This window comes from Arvicanthis niloticus, chromosome 24, assembly GCF_011762505.2.
Source record: "Arvicanthis niloticus isolate mArvNil1 chromosome 24, mArvNil1.pat.X, whole genome shotgun sequence".
NCBI classification, from domain to species: domain Eukaryota; kingdom Metazoa; phylum Chordata; class Mammalia; order Rodentia; family Muridae; genus Arvicanthis; species Arvicanthis niloticus.
In genome coordinates this window covers 39,313,934-39,330,547 of record NC_133432.1, presented here as the reverse complement: position 1 = coordinate 39,330,547, position 16,614 = coordinate 39,313,934, and the positions used below count along the sequence as shown (strand labels likewise).

The following is a 16,614-nucleotide window of genomic DNA, read 5'->3' as shown; positions in this document are numbered from 1 at the left end:
GTGCTAGAAACCAAACTGAGTCCTCTGCAAGAGCAAAAAGTGCAAACTTCTGAGCCACCTTGCCAGCCCCATCTGTATTGGCTTAGAGATAATTCGGCTAGGCTCCACCCAACAGCTACCTAGCAACAGCTTTCGTCGCCACCCACTGCCATTACTAAATGCGCTGCTACCAGGTGCGGCAGTGTATAAGAGGACTGCTCGCTACCCAAGGCTCCCCTTCTTCCACCTTTTTCTTTCTCTATTCCCGTGTGTTCCCAGCTGGCCTCTCTTTCTTTGTCTCCCCCCTTAATCTGCCTCTACCCCCTTTTCCAGGTCCCTACTCTTGTTCACTTCTCCCACAATAAGTCTTCCTTATAGTAGGTGTGTGTCATATGGCGTGATTTCTCAGGGGGACACCTTGGCAGGGTCCCGCCAGGTACTCCCTTACTCTTGCCACATTACGCCACAATTTAGATTTCACAACGGAATGTTTTTTTAATGTATGCATTTTTGTTGTTGCTGTTCAGCGCGTGCTTGTTTGTTTGTATTACGATAGATCTACGTTGGTAAGCAAAGAACTAATTATTACGATTAGTTGGTGAGTAGTTTTTTCATATTGTGAAAAATATAGCTTGCTGATTCAACTTCAGGTTCTTTTTATTTCTTCTTTAATTAATGTTTTCCTAATTACCAAACCATATAGTTTGTTTTAAGCAAAGCCCTATTTCCAGCAGTGGGCAACAATTATAACTCCGCATTATCTTTGGCATTTAAGACTCGACTCCACTCATTGCCTTCTTATCACAGAAGCACAGACCCCTTGCATACTAATGCATGTAAATACTGTCTTTACAGAGCACATATCAGAATGCATATTTAGAATTCAAACCCGAGGAATCCTGTTTTTACTGTGTATGAGCATACTGAAGCACCTCACAGCATCTCAAAGTACATTAGACTTTGATGATGTGAAACGTCGCTTCCACCCGTCTGCCCTGAGCCCCGGAGTTTACATTTCCAACCACACATTGCTCTTGCCAGTGTGGGGGGTCCTTTAGGCTTTCCAGGTTCAAATACTAAAACTGAACTCTGCACTGTCTTCAAAACTGCCTTGTTTTAACTAAGCACCACCACTAGGCAGGCCATCCACACTAGAAAAGGGTCAACCTGAGACTGACCCTCAGGCTTGGCAGCCATTGCTCACACAATCTAGTTAAGTAAATGTTTCTGTGATATTCCTAAAGTCTTGCCTCTTTGGTCCTAATCTATGTTCTTCTCACCTTCCACAGAGAACTAAGCAATATGGGCCTCTATTTCCAATGCGAGCGCCAGAATGACTTCTAGTCTCGATGGATCCCACCACCAGTTTATAGATATATGATGGTTCTCATTTCAGTCATTGATAGGGCAGATGGGTGGAAGGTAAATTTCATGTCATCAATGTCGAGGCTACTTTAAGATGCTATGAGATGCTTCAGACAGACTGTGCACTCACAATGGTGTCAAACAAGACAATGCTTCTGGATTAGAGGCTGACCAGAGAGCCCACTGCTGCTTTAGGGCTTTCTTGGATTTGCTGTTGTAACTGGCAGATTGTCTTCCTGGCCAGCTCCATGGATGTTAACAGCCTCACCTAAGAGTGGTGTGTTAATTAAAAGGCATTCCTACTGTCCCTTTGGCAACTCTTCTATGGGTTTGTTTAGGGAAGGGTGCATGCTGTTTATCCAATATACTTATCTCACACGCGTGGTCCTCCATTGTGGCTGGGGGCGCAAACAAACCATTTGATTTTGTGAAAAAGATTTTTGATTTACTACAGGCACAGGAACATCAAAAGGCTCATTCTTCTTTTACTTAAATAGACTTTATGTATTCCTGATACATGGAGACATTTTATTAGTTTTGAAAGCCGGAAGCTAGATTTATTTTCATAGGCTTTTTTTTTTTTTTTAAGTCACACCTAAATTACTTCTCTCTTTGAAGAAAATATTCAGGAAATCTTATTTATACAACACTATACACAGTATCTGCTAAAGCACTTTATTAATACATAAAGAATTCTCAAATGGAAGAAGTCAAACAACTTGATTTTTACATGGTCCAATATAGCAAGGAGATCCTTCTAAAAGTCAGTCTACAAATGGCTGTAAGCACACAAAAAGTTGTTCAACATTTATTTGTCATGGGAGAAATACAAATTAAAATCAGGAAATACTGCTGCATGCACGCCAGATGGCTCACATGTAAAACACTGACAATAGGAGTTAATGAGATTGCTCGCTGGTCAAGAGAACTTGTTGCTCTTTCACAGGACCCAGGCTTGGTTTCCAGCACCCACACGGAGGCTCCCAACCAGCAGAAACTCCAGTTCTCTGGCCTCCAACATTATCTTCTGAAGTTCAGAGGCATCAGGCATACACAATGTACATAGATTATGCATGCCAGTGAAACATCCAAACACACAAAATAAAATAAATAATCTAAGAGAAAAATAGCTATACGAAGAGACCAAAGACACAGGAGTCCCAACATACTCTGGACAGAGAAGAGAGAAGATAGAGAACTAGCCTCCCTCCAACCCCCAGTTCAAGATGCATAAGGAAGAATCAGTAATGAAGTTGGATAGGAAAGCAGACAAATGGATCAGTGGGGCAGGGCTCACGGCTTCAACTAGAGCTCAGCCAATACAGTGCTTGACCTTTGAAGGAGCAAAGGCGAGATACAAAGATACAAAGACATAGATACAAAGTAATCTTTAATAAATGGTCTTGAAACATCTAGAGAGTCACATGAAAAACAAATCAATCCAGGCAGACTTTCTGCATCTGATACAGATAAGTTGCGAGTGGACCACAGCCCTACACATAAACACACAGCTGCAGGGTTTCAAAATGAAAACAGGACACAACTTAGATGGCCTTCAGTGTGTGATGACTTTTTGTTTTCGACATCAAAGGTGCATTTGAGTGATAAGCTATAAAATTATTGCAGATACAGAGGATGAGAGGGCTGGAAGGAGACCGGAAGAAAACATTTATGAAACGTATCTGATAAATTATATAAAGTGTTCAAAGAACTTTAGAACCCATGATAAGAAAGTAAATGGCCCAGTTTAAAGATAATTTAATTATTTTTATCACAATTATCTTCATCATAAAAGAGATACTACAGTAAAATATAATCAACATTGGGCTGGAGGGATGGCTCAGTGGCTGAGAGTGCTTGCTACATCTGAAGGGTCACAACCGCCTGTACCTCCAGCTCCATAGACTCTGATGCCATCTTCTGGCTTAGAGGTGTGGCACTCATGTGCAGGTTCGAATGAAGACACAGACACAGGCACAGATAGAGACATAAACACAGACACAGATATACAGACACACACACAGGGACACAGACATACATACTCACACACACAACACATATATACACATTCACACAGAGAGACACACACACAGGGACACAGACAGACATACACACTTAAACACACAGATAAACACAGGAATACAGACACACACAGACATGCACACAGACATAGACACACTCAGATACACAGACACACACTCAAAGACACAGATACACACAAAGACACATACATACACACACACAAACACAAGGGACACAGACATACACACAGGCATACATACTCACACACACAGACACATACATACACACACAAACACAGACATATACACACAGAGAGACATACACACAAATATACACAGACACACATTCACACACAGACAAACACACACACACAGACACAGACTCAAAGACACAGACGCAGACACACACACAGAGTCATACACTCTAACAGACACACACACATACAGGCACACAGATAAGACACAACTTAAAGTGTTCAGTATCACATGTTAATTGCAAATTAAAGCGACCATGAGCTCCACTGCTTCTTTAAACAGTGCTGCTGAGAGATCGAGTGACAGGAACGCTTGCTCTGCTGATAGGAACTGGCTCAGGTAAGACAGCTGAACAGATCATTACCATGAAACACACCCGTCGGTATTCACCCAAATAGGTTTAAGATTTATCTCTCTACGTGTAAATGTATAAACACTCAGTGTTTACGACCACTTTAGTCATCACTAGTGAAATTCAAGAGCAATCAAGGTGTCAGGTGGCTGAAAAGATGAACTATGGTAGAACCAGACAATAGAATGGAAATTAGAAATGAGCTACAAAGACACGCGAGTGACTATTAAAGGCCAATAGGAAAAGGCTGTAAATTGCGATTCTTATTGTAAAGCATTGTGCGAGAGTTAAAATTATGGAGGGAGTCCAAAGACCAGAGGTTGCCAGAGACTAGGAAGACGGAGGGATGCCTAGGAGAACAGAGGGTTTTTAGAGCAGTAAAATGCATGTCTGTCACCCGTCAAAAGCACAGAATTAAGCAGGGGCTGTAACGTACCCTGTATACTTTACGATGTAATGGGTGGATGGCTGTTGCAGCCCCAGCTGCCCCACGTTGGGCGGGATAGTGATCACGGTGGAAATGTGCGGCCAAGGGGGGCAAGTGTGGGTACTGTACATTGGTTAAAGGTTGTTAGGAACCTCAAAGGGCTTCAAAGGCAGCTTAAAAAAATTTTTTTATTATAATTATTATTACTTATCGGGCTTTGAAATTAAGGATATAAAGTGAAGTGCATTTATTTTTCAGAGATTTTTTTTCCTTTGCACATGTATTGTGTGCATGTGCTCATGGGTGTGTGTGTGTACTTATGTGGTTGCAGTGCATGGTTGTATATGTGTAGGTCAAAGGTTAACATTGAACGTTTTTTATCTCTTCATCTTATGTATTAAGGCAAGGTCTCTCATTTGAACCCAGAGCTCATCAACTCAGTCTAGATTGGTGGTTCTCAACCTTCCTAATGCTTTGACCCTCATGTTGTGGTGACACCCAACCAGAATATTATTTTTGTTATATCATAACTGTAATTCTGCTACTATTATGAATTATAATATAAATATCTGTGTTTTCCAATGGTCTTAGCCCAGTGAATGGGTTGATTGATTCCCCCCAAAGGTCCAGATCACCAGCTTACTCTGGGGTTCCCCTATCTGTGTGTCCCATGTATTAGATTACAGAAGAGTGGTCATGCCTACCTGAGATTTACAGGGGTATTGTCCCCAGCTCGTGGCCTGTATGTCTTTTGTCTGTCTACTGTATGTTAATTAGCTCTTAATCCAATATGCAAAATTATCATCACTGAAGGCAATTTAGAAATGTTGGGTATAATTTCAATTTCCTTATACACAGACCATCCTGAATCGTGTAAAACATGAAAAAAGAAAATACCCTTTATGCATCTCTTCATGGTGTGATATAGCATTATTGGTTTGTGATATAGCATTATTGGTTTGTGATATAGCATTATTGGTTTTTGAGTTATTTCACATAAGGTGAGGTAAACAATGGTGACCTTTGAAAGCATCCGAACTGGATGAAACATACATTGTAGAGAGAGATAACAGAATTGGACAGTTTATGATTGCCTGGCAGACTGTTCCAACATGAATAAAAATTTCAATTATAGAATGTATTTTGCCATCCACAAATGGACTGGACTGGAGCCTCTCCCAAGTGCATACCGTAATTTATCCTTCTTATAATTCTCCGAAGCCTAGAACACTGGTTCTCAACCCTCTTATTACAGTCCCTCATGTGGTGGTGATGCCCAACCGTAAAATTATTTTTGTGGATACTCCGCAACTGAACTTTTGCTTACTGTTATGAATCATAATGTAAAGATCTGTGTTTTCCAATGGTCTTAGGCCACCTCTGTGAAAGGGTCATTCAACTTCCAAAGGGGTCAGGACCCACAGGTTGAGAACCACTGGCCTGGAAGGCAATTCTACTGGAACACTGCATGAACCTATGGTATCTTCAGATCACTGCTGTCGTCTTGGTGAAGTCAGAACCACAGAACCCATCGGCACCAAACATCATAGTCTACAAGCTGCACCGGGTTTGCCTCTCTACTGTGGAGCAAAGAATCGAGACCTAAGTGAGTCAGTTCAGTGGATGGTAAGGGCCATTTGTACTGCCTCTTTCAGACAAGGAGTCAAGCCTCTTGGGAGGAACACTGGCTCAAGGGAGTCAAATATGGGTGACATCCAAGCTAGATGTGATGTCAGTCCTATCTCCTTCACTTATTGCTTCTGTTTACCGAGGAATCATTTTTAGTAGAACCTAGAAAATGGATGCATGCTCCATGCATGGCCTGGCAGTCCCTTTGCACTGAAGGAGAAAAGCCCTGGTTGGCCCATTTCTCTTTGAGCTTGTAGGAATCTGGGTTCCGTTATTAATGCAAAGAAGGTTGTCTGAGCCTGAGCCTTTCAGGAGAAATGGTTATGAACGCTTCCATTTGCTGCTGTTGTCATGATCTTGTAGACCGGTGAACACATCACCAAAGGGTGATTTCATTTTGAGCACCAAACTTAGGGTTCTACTGGGGAAGTCAGAAGGGAGAGAAAAGCTGATATCCATCTATCTAAGGGTGTGTGTCCTGTGCCCCAGGAAAAGGCTGAGAAGACAGAGATGAACAAAAGATAGTTCTTATCCTGGAGGCTCTCGAAGCCCCATGTGGGCTGTGAGCATGATAACTAGAAGAAGAAACCAGTCACTTCCTGAATGCACTGGATGGAAAAGATAACATTCGAGCAAGACTGTGAAGGACTAAGAGAAGATACATAGGAGCAGAGTGGGGACAATGGGGAGATATGGAAGGAGATTATACTGGGGAATAGCACCATACTTAGACGACATACTTAGGTGAGATAGAGAATAAACTTAAGAGAAACAGTCAAGAGATGGTTCAAAAATGTAGATGAGGTACTAGAGAGATAGCTTAGTACTCCAGAGCACATGCTGCTCTTGCAGAGGACCCAGGTTCAATTCCCAGCACCCACACAGGTGGCTCACAATTGCCTATAACTCAAGTTCTAGGGCATCAATGTACCCTTCTGGCCTCAGTGGTCACTTGCATGCATTTGGTGCATATAAACTCATGTAAGCACATACATACACATAAGTAAATGAATCATATTTTTAAATAATCTGGATGTGACACTGCTACTCTATTCTTAATAGCCAGCAATTGGAAACAGTCTAGATGTCCATCAACGGAAGAATGGATTTAAAAAAAATCCACTGTATGTTTACACAGTAGAATATTAATCAGTTGTTTAAAAAATAAAATTCGCAGGTAAATAGGTGGGGCTAGAAAAAACATCATCATGAATGAGGTAACCAGACTCCAAAAGACAAATTTGGTAAGTGTTCGTTTATACGGATGTTAGCTGTTAAGTCCTCAACAAGAAGGCTACAATCTGCAAAACCACAGAGGTTAGGTAAAGAGTAAGGTACTAGAGGAGAGGGATGGCTCACCTTAGGAAGGAGATCTATAATAAATAATTATGAATGGAAGGGGAGGGAGGACTGGAATGGAAAGACTGATGGGGAAGGGAAGGGGAGACGGGCAAGGGAGGAAACACAGAGAGGGGGGTGGCTAAAACTAAGCTATTTGAGGGGTTGTAAGGAAACCTACCATAGTAGAAGTTCTTAAGTTATGTATATATAGGAAAGAAATCTAAATGTAAATAAATAAATCTAAATGTAAATCAAATAACAAGGAAGACAAAGACCCAGGTGACTAAATAAGACCTTCATTCAGTTCTGGGGGTAGGTTTCATCTAATTTAGTTGTTGGTTAATGGGTCCCCGTGAAGAGCTCCAAACAACACGGACTGTTGTTGCCAAGGCTATGGTTCCTTTCCACAAACCTACAGTAAGGCCCTGATGCTGAAGGCAACACTTACACGACTCCTTGAACACGGAGAAATCAAGCCGGTGCCTACCCAGAGCCTTCACCCTTACTGATTAACGCTCATGGTCCTGGAAAGTGCTCTGTATACTACCAGAGGAGAAATGTACACGCCAGCTCAGCCTCAAACCCTGAGCTCTACAATGCTGACCTGCTTGCAAAATACGCTGGTGCCACAGTGGCTCAAAGGTTATGGGAGTAACAACCCCTATCCAATTAGACTTAAGACCCGACTCCATGAGACGAAACCCAGTACCTGACACACTGCTTGAGCGGTCAAGAGCCTAAGCCTAGATAGGCCAGAGACCTAGGGGAGAACCAGATGCTACAGCTTTGTTAATGGCATAGGCAATAACTGACTCCTAATGACACAATGCTATACTCATAGATCAGCCACCATTAGAGAAGCTTCGTCCCGCAGCAGATGGGAACAAACATATTGACCCACAACTGGACAATGTGCAAAGCACATCCGGTCACATCCAGAACACTCAGTCCTATAAATGGGATATCTCCATCAAATCCCGGCCCCTCCCCCTTCCCCCAGAACACAGGGAATCCTGTTGAAGAGGAGGTGGGAAGATTGTGAAAGGCAGAAGGGATGGAGACTGCCAAGGAAACACGGCCTTCTGAACATAGTGGGACCAGAGCACCTACTGTGGCAGCATGCAGAGCCTGCACAGGTCTGCACCAGCTGAGGTTTCAGTGCTGAGAGGGGTAAGTGGACTTAAGCTTCCATCCCTGACCCAGAAGCTCTCTCTAATTGATAACTGCTTGCAAATGAAAAATTAGTTTCCTCCAAAGGAGTCTCATAGGTTACACAAACCACATCAACTCAATGCCATATATATATATATATATATATATATATATATATGACTCACAATGCTTTGCTTGCTTTTTTCTCCTTTACAGATCTTTTTGCCTGTATATTTTGGTTGAGCTTTTATCTATTGTGGTTGTGTTTTCGTGCTGTGTGGGAGCACGCCTGTGTCTTTGTATGTATATGTATTTCTTGCACTTTTTATTTGGCCCCTCTTCTACTCTTTGCTTTGTTCTATTCTGATTTGTTTTTACCTTATCTTTTTACTATCTACTAGATGCTTGTTTGTATTCTAATGAGAGAGATGGTGGCAAAGAAAGGATATCAATTTGGGTGGACGGGAAGTTGGGAAGGATCTCGGGGAAGCTGGGGGAGAGAAAACCATAATCAGTATATATCGTATAAAAAAATCAATTTTCAATAAAAAAAAAAAAGAAACCTGAAGGATAGATAGCAAAGTGGTAAAGAGAGGATATCAGAGAGGGGTATCTATGTGGACTGGGACGTGACCATCGATCGGCTCATAGGAAGATGGGGAGGCAGACAGAGGGTGAGTCTCAGATTTCAAATGTGCTATCAAGTGTAGACAACAATGAAATCCAGAAGTCATGAAAGCAGGGAGATGAGGGAGATGACGAACGAGCTCTGATGATCGGTGTAGAGCAAACATAATGGAGTCGATCCTCTATGTCTTTGGAAGATCGGTTCCAGGAGTCCCCTGCAGACACCCAGTCCTTCCCTGCTCAAATCTCTTAGGGAACATGGCACAGCACTTGCATGTAATCCCTCATAGCCTCCCCTATATTTTAAATCACTCCTGTATTATAATACTTGATACAGTGTAAACATCATGTAAGTGGATATTTCATGATTAATGTGAGGGTTGGGTGAACGCAAGGATGGTGATCTCATGGATATCAAGGGCTGAATATAACTGAACCGAAGTAAGCTGGAGAAACAAATTCAGAACCCTGGTGAATTCCAGTGTTCAGAACCTGGGGTCAAGGAAGGAAGCCAGCCTTGGGAAGGTGAAAGTCCTAGATCAACAAGAACCAGCTGAAGGTGGCGTCTCAGAAGCCAGAGTATGTACACTCATGAGAGGAGGGTGTAGTTGATTAATTGGGTCAAGTAGTTAAGAAAGAACAGGTGCTGTAAATCCACACATTCCTTTGTATTTACCCATGGTGGGGGCGGGGCGGCGCAGGGTGGGCGGGGCGCAGGGTGGGCGGGGCACAGAGAGGGCGAGGGGAGGAGGGCTGAGAGAGTGCCGATACTTACTGAGAGCTGCAAGCTAGTAGTCACCGAATGCTCTCTTAAGAAGTCTGAAGGCCATCGAAATGACTCTCACGGTCACCCCACTGACAGCCAGAGTGGATTTTTTTTTGTTTTTGTTTTTTTCAAGACAGGGTTTCTCTGTGTAGCCTTGGCTGTTCTGGAACTCACTCTGTAGACCAGGCTGGCCTCGAACTCAGAAATCCGCCTGCCAGCACTTGGGAGGCAGAGGCAGGCGGATTTCTGAGTTCGAGGCCAGCCTGGTCTACAGAATGAGTTCCAGGACAGCCAGGGCTACACAGAGAAACCCTGTCTCAAAAACCAAAAAAAAAAAAAAAAAAAAAAGAGGTCTGAAGGCTGTGTGTGGTGATGCTCACCTTTAATCCCAGGCAGAGACTGACACATCTCTGTGAGTCTGACACTAGCCTGGTCTACATAGCAAGTTCTAGGCCAGCCGCGACTTCACAGTAAGATCCTACCTGAGGAAGAAAGAAGAGGAGAAAAAAGGAGGAGAAAGAAGTGGAGGAGGACGAAAAGGAGGCAGAAGAGGAGGAGGAGGAAGTCTTCAGCAAAGGACACCATTTTAAATTATTCTTGAGAGAAAATAAAGAGTTTATCATCATATAGTTCCTAACCAAAGAACAATATAATAATTTGTGGGCTGAAAGGTTATTTCTACCTTAATAAATATTTACTGAAGTCTCATTTGGTACAAGGCCCTGTACCCATGACGTGCTGTTTGAGTAAGATGCAGTCCGTGATGGGCAGGCGAAAGTCCCTCAGCCCAGAGGCCCAGAGCTGGAGCCAGGCTGTGGTCAAGAAGGGAAGCTGGACAGAGAGGAAGTCTGGGGCAAGGAAGGCTGGTCCGACCGAGGCTGTGCACTGGGTAGTGGAGGGAGAGCAACAGTGTCAGTGTAAGGGGCTAGTGCAGCTTGTCAGGGCCTGACTCATGCTGTACAGAAGCCTGGGGACAAGGCAGGCTGTCTGCTCCTTCCTTAGCGACCATAGCAAAACAGTAGATCCTCTTCCTCCTTCCTCATACTCTAGGCTCCTGTTTGACATTTCCCGCCAGACCTCAGAGGGTTCACGAGGTCTCCTACACTGATTTAACGGCTGGTTTCCTGTGATATTTTTTATTTTCTTGCCAAAGGCCTGGGAGGAATAGCAAGCAGAGGTAGGCGTTCATCTCTTCCAGACCATTCTGATTCAGTTCCAACTGCCTGAACTTCTTACCCTTGGCTCCTGTCAGGGTGGTGGATGGAACCCTGTCAGCTAAGGAGTGTTCTGGGTGGGAACCTCAAAGACATTCAAGAAACTATCATCAGTGAAGATGTGCTCCCGACCCTGGGATCAAAGCCCAGTCCTTCATGGGGTCCTCCATGTGCTCTGGCCACAGGGCGTGGGAAAGGGCTTGGTGCTGGGAGAGTCTGGCAAGCATAGACTGCGGAGAACAGAGTGGATGCTCTGTGCCCAATACACAATTCTGCTATGTAATTCCCAAGACTCGGGGTGTTCAAAAGTCACAGGCCAGGCATGGGAAGGCTTTATAGTGTCTGCAGTGGGATGGGATGTGATAAGGAAGTAGAAATATAGTTTGAAGTAAGCAAATGACTGCCGCCATGCCACCGTGGAGCCAGACAGGGATGAATGTGTTTTGCTCTGCTTTCCCCCTTTGGCTGTTCCTCCAAGGATTGACAGCATGAGAAATCACCCCTGTGCTAGGGCTTAAACCCTAGATCTGCCTCTGGACTTTAGCTGAGGTGTGTGAGAAAAGCATGGACAAAGGTCACTTATGCAAATGAAGAGCAGGGGAGGGAGAGGAGGGGGGGGGGAGTGAGAGGAGGGAGAGGGAGAGAAAGAGAGACTGTGCAGGCTGTGCTGTCAGAAAGGGACTGTGTGATGTAATCAGCTTGCACAAAACAATTATTATCGTCATTATATTTTATGTGTGTGGGTGTTCTGCATGTATGTCTGTAGCATTTGTGTGTCTGGCACCCATGGAGGTCAGAAGATGGTGTCAGATCCCTTGGTATATAGGAATCATAGTTGCGAGCCACCATGTAGGTACTGGGAATTGAATCTGAGTCTTCTGCAAGATCAGGAAGCACTCTTAACCATTAAGCCATCTTTCCAGCCCCTTCTAGGATAAATATTTTTAAAGGGAAAGGTTTGTATTATCTTCACAGAGACTGTCATTGTTTAATGCTAATGGTGTTGACATCCTCGGATCAAACGGGCGTGTACAACAGAGAACTGTAACATCCTTCTCCCTTGCATCATTTCCTCTCACTGCTTCTGGCTTCTCGAGAGACCTCTCATCACTTCTCATTTATTTAAACACTCAAGAAAGCTGCACTGGGTAGTCATAGCTAGGTCCATCAACAGACGACAGCGGACACAGCCCATGCCCTCATTTGTCATATGCTGTAATTAATTAGCATCTAGTAACAATATGCCTTATGCAAATGAGTTGCTATCTTCACATTAATTTAGGAATTCAAAGGTCACGTTTGGTCATCCAGGCCTATGTCTGCAGCCAGCTGCAGTGAATACTACAACCCAACATGGCAGAAGGAAGCTTCTCATATCCCCAGTGCTTCAGCCTGCTGTGATTAGCACCAAAGGACAAACTTTGCCAGCTGTTTTTGACACCTTTTGTGTCTTCCAAGCGTCCCATAGAGTTAACGTTCTAACCAGCTCACTCAGATAATTGGACTTGCAGTGAACTTTCCGTGACATACGGAGGAAGAGACTCTCAGTCAGCGATCAGTCACAACCAGGAAAGCAGAATTTTTAACAGTAGCTGCTGAGATACTGGAAACGGAGCTCTTCGTGCCTGCAGTAACAATCATCTACGTGGAGCCTGTGGGACACTGGTCCTGCCATCATCCCTGCAGCCAAGCACAAAGAACTCAGCTGCCGTTCTGGTGTTTGCAATTTCAGCAAAGGCAGCAAATCTGCCTGGCTTCTGGGGACTAAACCTCAGAGATACAAAAAAGGAAGCGGTGTACATCTGTGTATCTATCCTGATTCCATCTGGGCACTCACCCTCAGTAGGATCTGTATTTTTAAGCTACACTGTCCACTGATTCTATAGTAAATTGTGAATCTAAGAAGTGAGCCGACCACTTGTCTCCGTAGGTGAGCACAATCTCTTTGGTGAATATCCTTTTGTAGGGGACTCTGGCTCCCCTGCCTGCCTTTGTCTCCCTGGAAGGAGCTCCCTCTGGCTATAATTCTCTCTTATTCTGCATGGCCTCAGCATTTCAAACAACCATGAGAACTATATAGCCCATAGAGATTTAAAAATAAAGCAGAGGGGTGGGCAGGACAGACTAGCAGGTGAAGGTGCCTGTTGCCAAGCCCGAGGAGCCAAGTTCAATTCCCAAGACCCCTATGGTGGGATGATGTAAACAACTTCTAATAAAGATGTCCTCTGGTGGGTGCCCCTGCCACACAACAAACAAACAGACAAATAAGCAAACAGATGTAATTGTAGAAATTAAAAAAAGAATCAGTATCTTTGTAAATGCATTGCACAAAGAAGAACACGAATAAAATTCCACCCCCTTATGGCTCTCTTGGTGTTCATTAATCAATACTTACCTTCTGAGTAGGCAAGTTTCTAATCAGCTGCCTGTTAATCTCAAAGTATTTAAAGCACCCTCACTCTCCTCTGGCGAGAGATGCTCTGTTGCTTTCTGCTATTTGTGAGGCAGGAAATCTGTACTGCGTAGAACCCACAGCGAAGAGAAACAATTCCCCACTAGCTTTCCAGTCAGCTGCCTTTGGCTGCCTACCTACCCTTGCTTCCTTTGATCCACCCAGGGTGTGTGTGACTCTTCCTTTGGCCTCTATTTTACTCATAGCTCCTGCACCCTGAGAACAGAGGTTCACACACTTCTAGCCAAATGCTTGTTCACAAGAATTAATAAAACAGCTTAGAAAGATTCTTCAGGGTATAAAAATATTAAAAATTATATCCTAGTAATAAACACTGGATGTAAAAATAGTAGCATGCGCCGGAACCATGGAACTCTTAGGTATTATCAATGCCATGTCTTGTGGTGCAAACTACAGTTCGCTGTTGTAAACATCGGGAGACCTAAATGTACAATGATTACGGATCAACACGTCAATTTAGGGCCAGTAAGTTGGCTCAGTGGCTAAAGGCACTTGCCACCAAGCAGGACAACCTGAATTCAAGTCCCGGTCTCCAGAGGACGAAAGAGAGAACCAACTCCTACAAGTTGTCCTTTGACTTCCACACAGGCACTGTGGCATGTATGTCCTGGAACAAACACACATATGCACAAAAATGTACAGATGTGTGTCAAGGTGAAGACGAAGATGGCAGTCTAGTCTTTTCAACAAGTAGTTGAAATAATCAGACACCAAAATGCAAATGAATGAATCTTGGCTCAGGACTTATATTTACTAAGAGAAACTCAAATTCAAAATTCACAGGATAATTGAGACTTCATCTTAAGCAAGGTCATTTTTAGATATACTCTTAAGTATACATGAATAACCAAATTTGGTTAGAAAAATTAAGAAATAAAAACCCTTCATTCTATTGAAAAGATCTACATTCTGGCAGAAAATGTTTACAAAATATATCTGACAAAAAGAGGAATCTATCACAATAATAAAATTCCTCAAAACTAAGGAATAGAAATTATTATTCAATTAAAAATGAGAGAATGCTTGAATAGATATTTTGCAGGAGAAAGTAGGTTGGTAGGAAAGATATGTAGCTCTCTTGGTCACTAAGAAAATGCCCATTAAAAATCACAACGCAACCACAGCCAGATACCAGTTAGAATGTCCATGAGCTTTACAAAGGCATACTCCCAAAGGCCAGGTAACTGGGCCCTCACATGTAGTTAGGAATACAAAAGAACAGGGCCACTTGAAGCTCTTTATAAAGATAAAACAGATCTGTCATGAGCCCCACAGTCCCATTCCTAAGATTTTTACTGAAAAGAAATGTGTATTTATGCTCACACAAAACCACATAAATTAATGTTAGGGTATCTTTATATCCTCAAACTGGAGAACCCCAAAGTCTTTCTGTACAGTGGAAAGGAATGTATTTTTGAAAAAGAAATCAGCATGAATTAAGAACATTCTTAACAATCTTAAGATCTTTAACACCGAGTTAAAGAAGCCAGGCAGAACCAGCCATTTTCTGTTCCATGTTATCTCTGTGACGTCCTGAGGAGCCAAAATGTGGGCACAGACAATAAATCTGTGGTTGGCTGGGCTTGGGAGTAGGAGGAATGGTGGCTTCAGGAGCAGTGGATGGAACTTTTTCAAACTTGATTGCACACTGGTATTAGTCCATATTGAATGTGTGTGTGTGTGTGTGTGTGTGTGTGTGCGTGCGTGTGCATGTATAAATCTAATTCTAAAAATAAGTCAGTCTATAGAAAACAAATGTAAAAGACCTAATGGAAAAAGGCAGTAAAATATAATTTTAAAAATAGAAATTATTTTTTTAAAATGCCAGCCAACAGGAATATACTCAACACTTAGAGAAAAAACAGCCCGTGTTACTGAGTTCAGTGAACGTTTTTTTGGAAGGATCTGTTCATGCTGCAGGTGTGCCTTCCAGATGGAGACGAGGAAATGATGCTCTTCCGAGTCAGAGCTTTTGAAGAATCACAAGGAAATCAACCATTTACCCCACAGGCTCTTACAAAGGCACAGACATGTGCATGTTTATTTTCTAGCCTAGATAGCCGGTATCCACTCAAATATATGATTTTATGTACTTATGTATGTATGTATGTATGCATGTATGTATGTATTTGTGTGTGTGTGTGTGTGTGTGTGTGTGTGTGCGCGCGCGCGCGCGCTACAGGGCATGTATAGATGCCAGAGGACAGCTTTTGAGATTTGGTTCTCTCCTCCCACCTTATAGGTCTCAGGAATCGAACTCAGGTAGTTATGCTTGGTGGCAAGTGCATTTAACCTGTTCAGCCAGCCAGCCAGCCAGCCCCCAAGTTTATGATTCAGAATTCTTTCCTCTTTTAAACTGACAGGATTGATTCATTAAACTTAAGCAGATATACAGTATTGTCTTTGTGAATAGTAGAGATTAACACAAATCTACTTTTTTTTTTTTTTTTGTCATATAGCCAGCTCAGAACACAAAAACAGACGTCAAGGATGCTGCAAACCTAAGACTACTTACGGTGCTCTGGCATGCCTTCACACCTCTGTGCTCACCATTAGTCATGCTTACCAAATGCAGGACATATGAGGAAGGGCAGTGGACTGAGGTTACCAGTATGGGATCTCCAAGGCCTATGTGGCCCAAAGACTGAACGTGTCCTGTGCTGACGCCTACCCCAGCTCCGACCCCTTTCCAGAGCATTAGCCATAGAACTGCAAGGCTCTACAGACACAATTGACCTTTCATGTGGAATTTGATTATCTAAAATACAGATCTTACTGGATCTTTACAATTATGAGCCAAAGTTCAATGGTTTCTTATTTGTTCATTTGCTCATGCCTCATTGCTTCACCTGAGCTTCTCCAACTACTCTGTCAAGTGTTTGAGAGGAAAGAATTCTTCATACATACATCTCTGCCTCTTTAAAAGATTCATTACACAATAAAGGTTTAAATAAGTCAATCCGCCGACATATTTACTTGGTCTTACGTATTCTGATTTGAAGATATAACCACT

At 42.9% G+C, this 16,614-nt stretch overlaps 1 protein-coding gene and 1 long non-coding RNA gene across 8 annotated transcripts in view; one reads left to right on the top strand and one right to left on the bottom strand.

Annotated features, from left to right (window-relative positions):
- The window catches only part of Stard13 (StAR related lipid transfer domain containing 13), a 207,676-nt gene that overhangs the window by 39,854 nt on the left and 151,208 nt on the right, over positions 1-16,614 (bottom strand). The gene's annotated exons all lie outside the window — the stretch shown is intronic.
- On the top strand, positions 8,218-16,560 carry LOC143438181 (uncharacterized). Its single transcript, XR_013107182.1, has 2 exons — positions 8,218-8,539; positions 16,061-16,560. It is a non-coding gene; the product is annotated as an uncharacterized LOC143438181 (long non-coding RNA).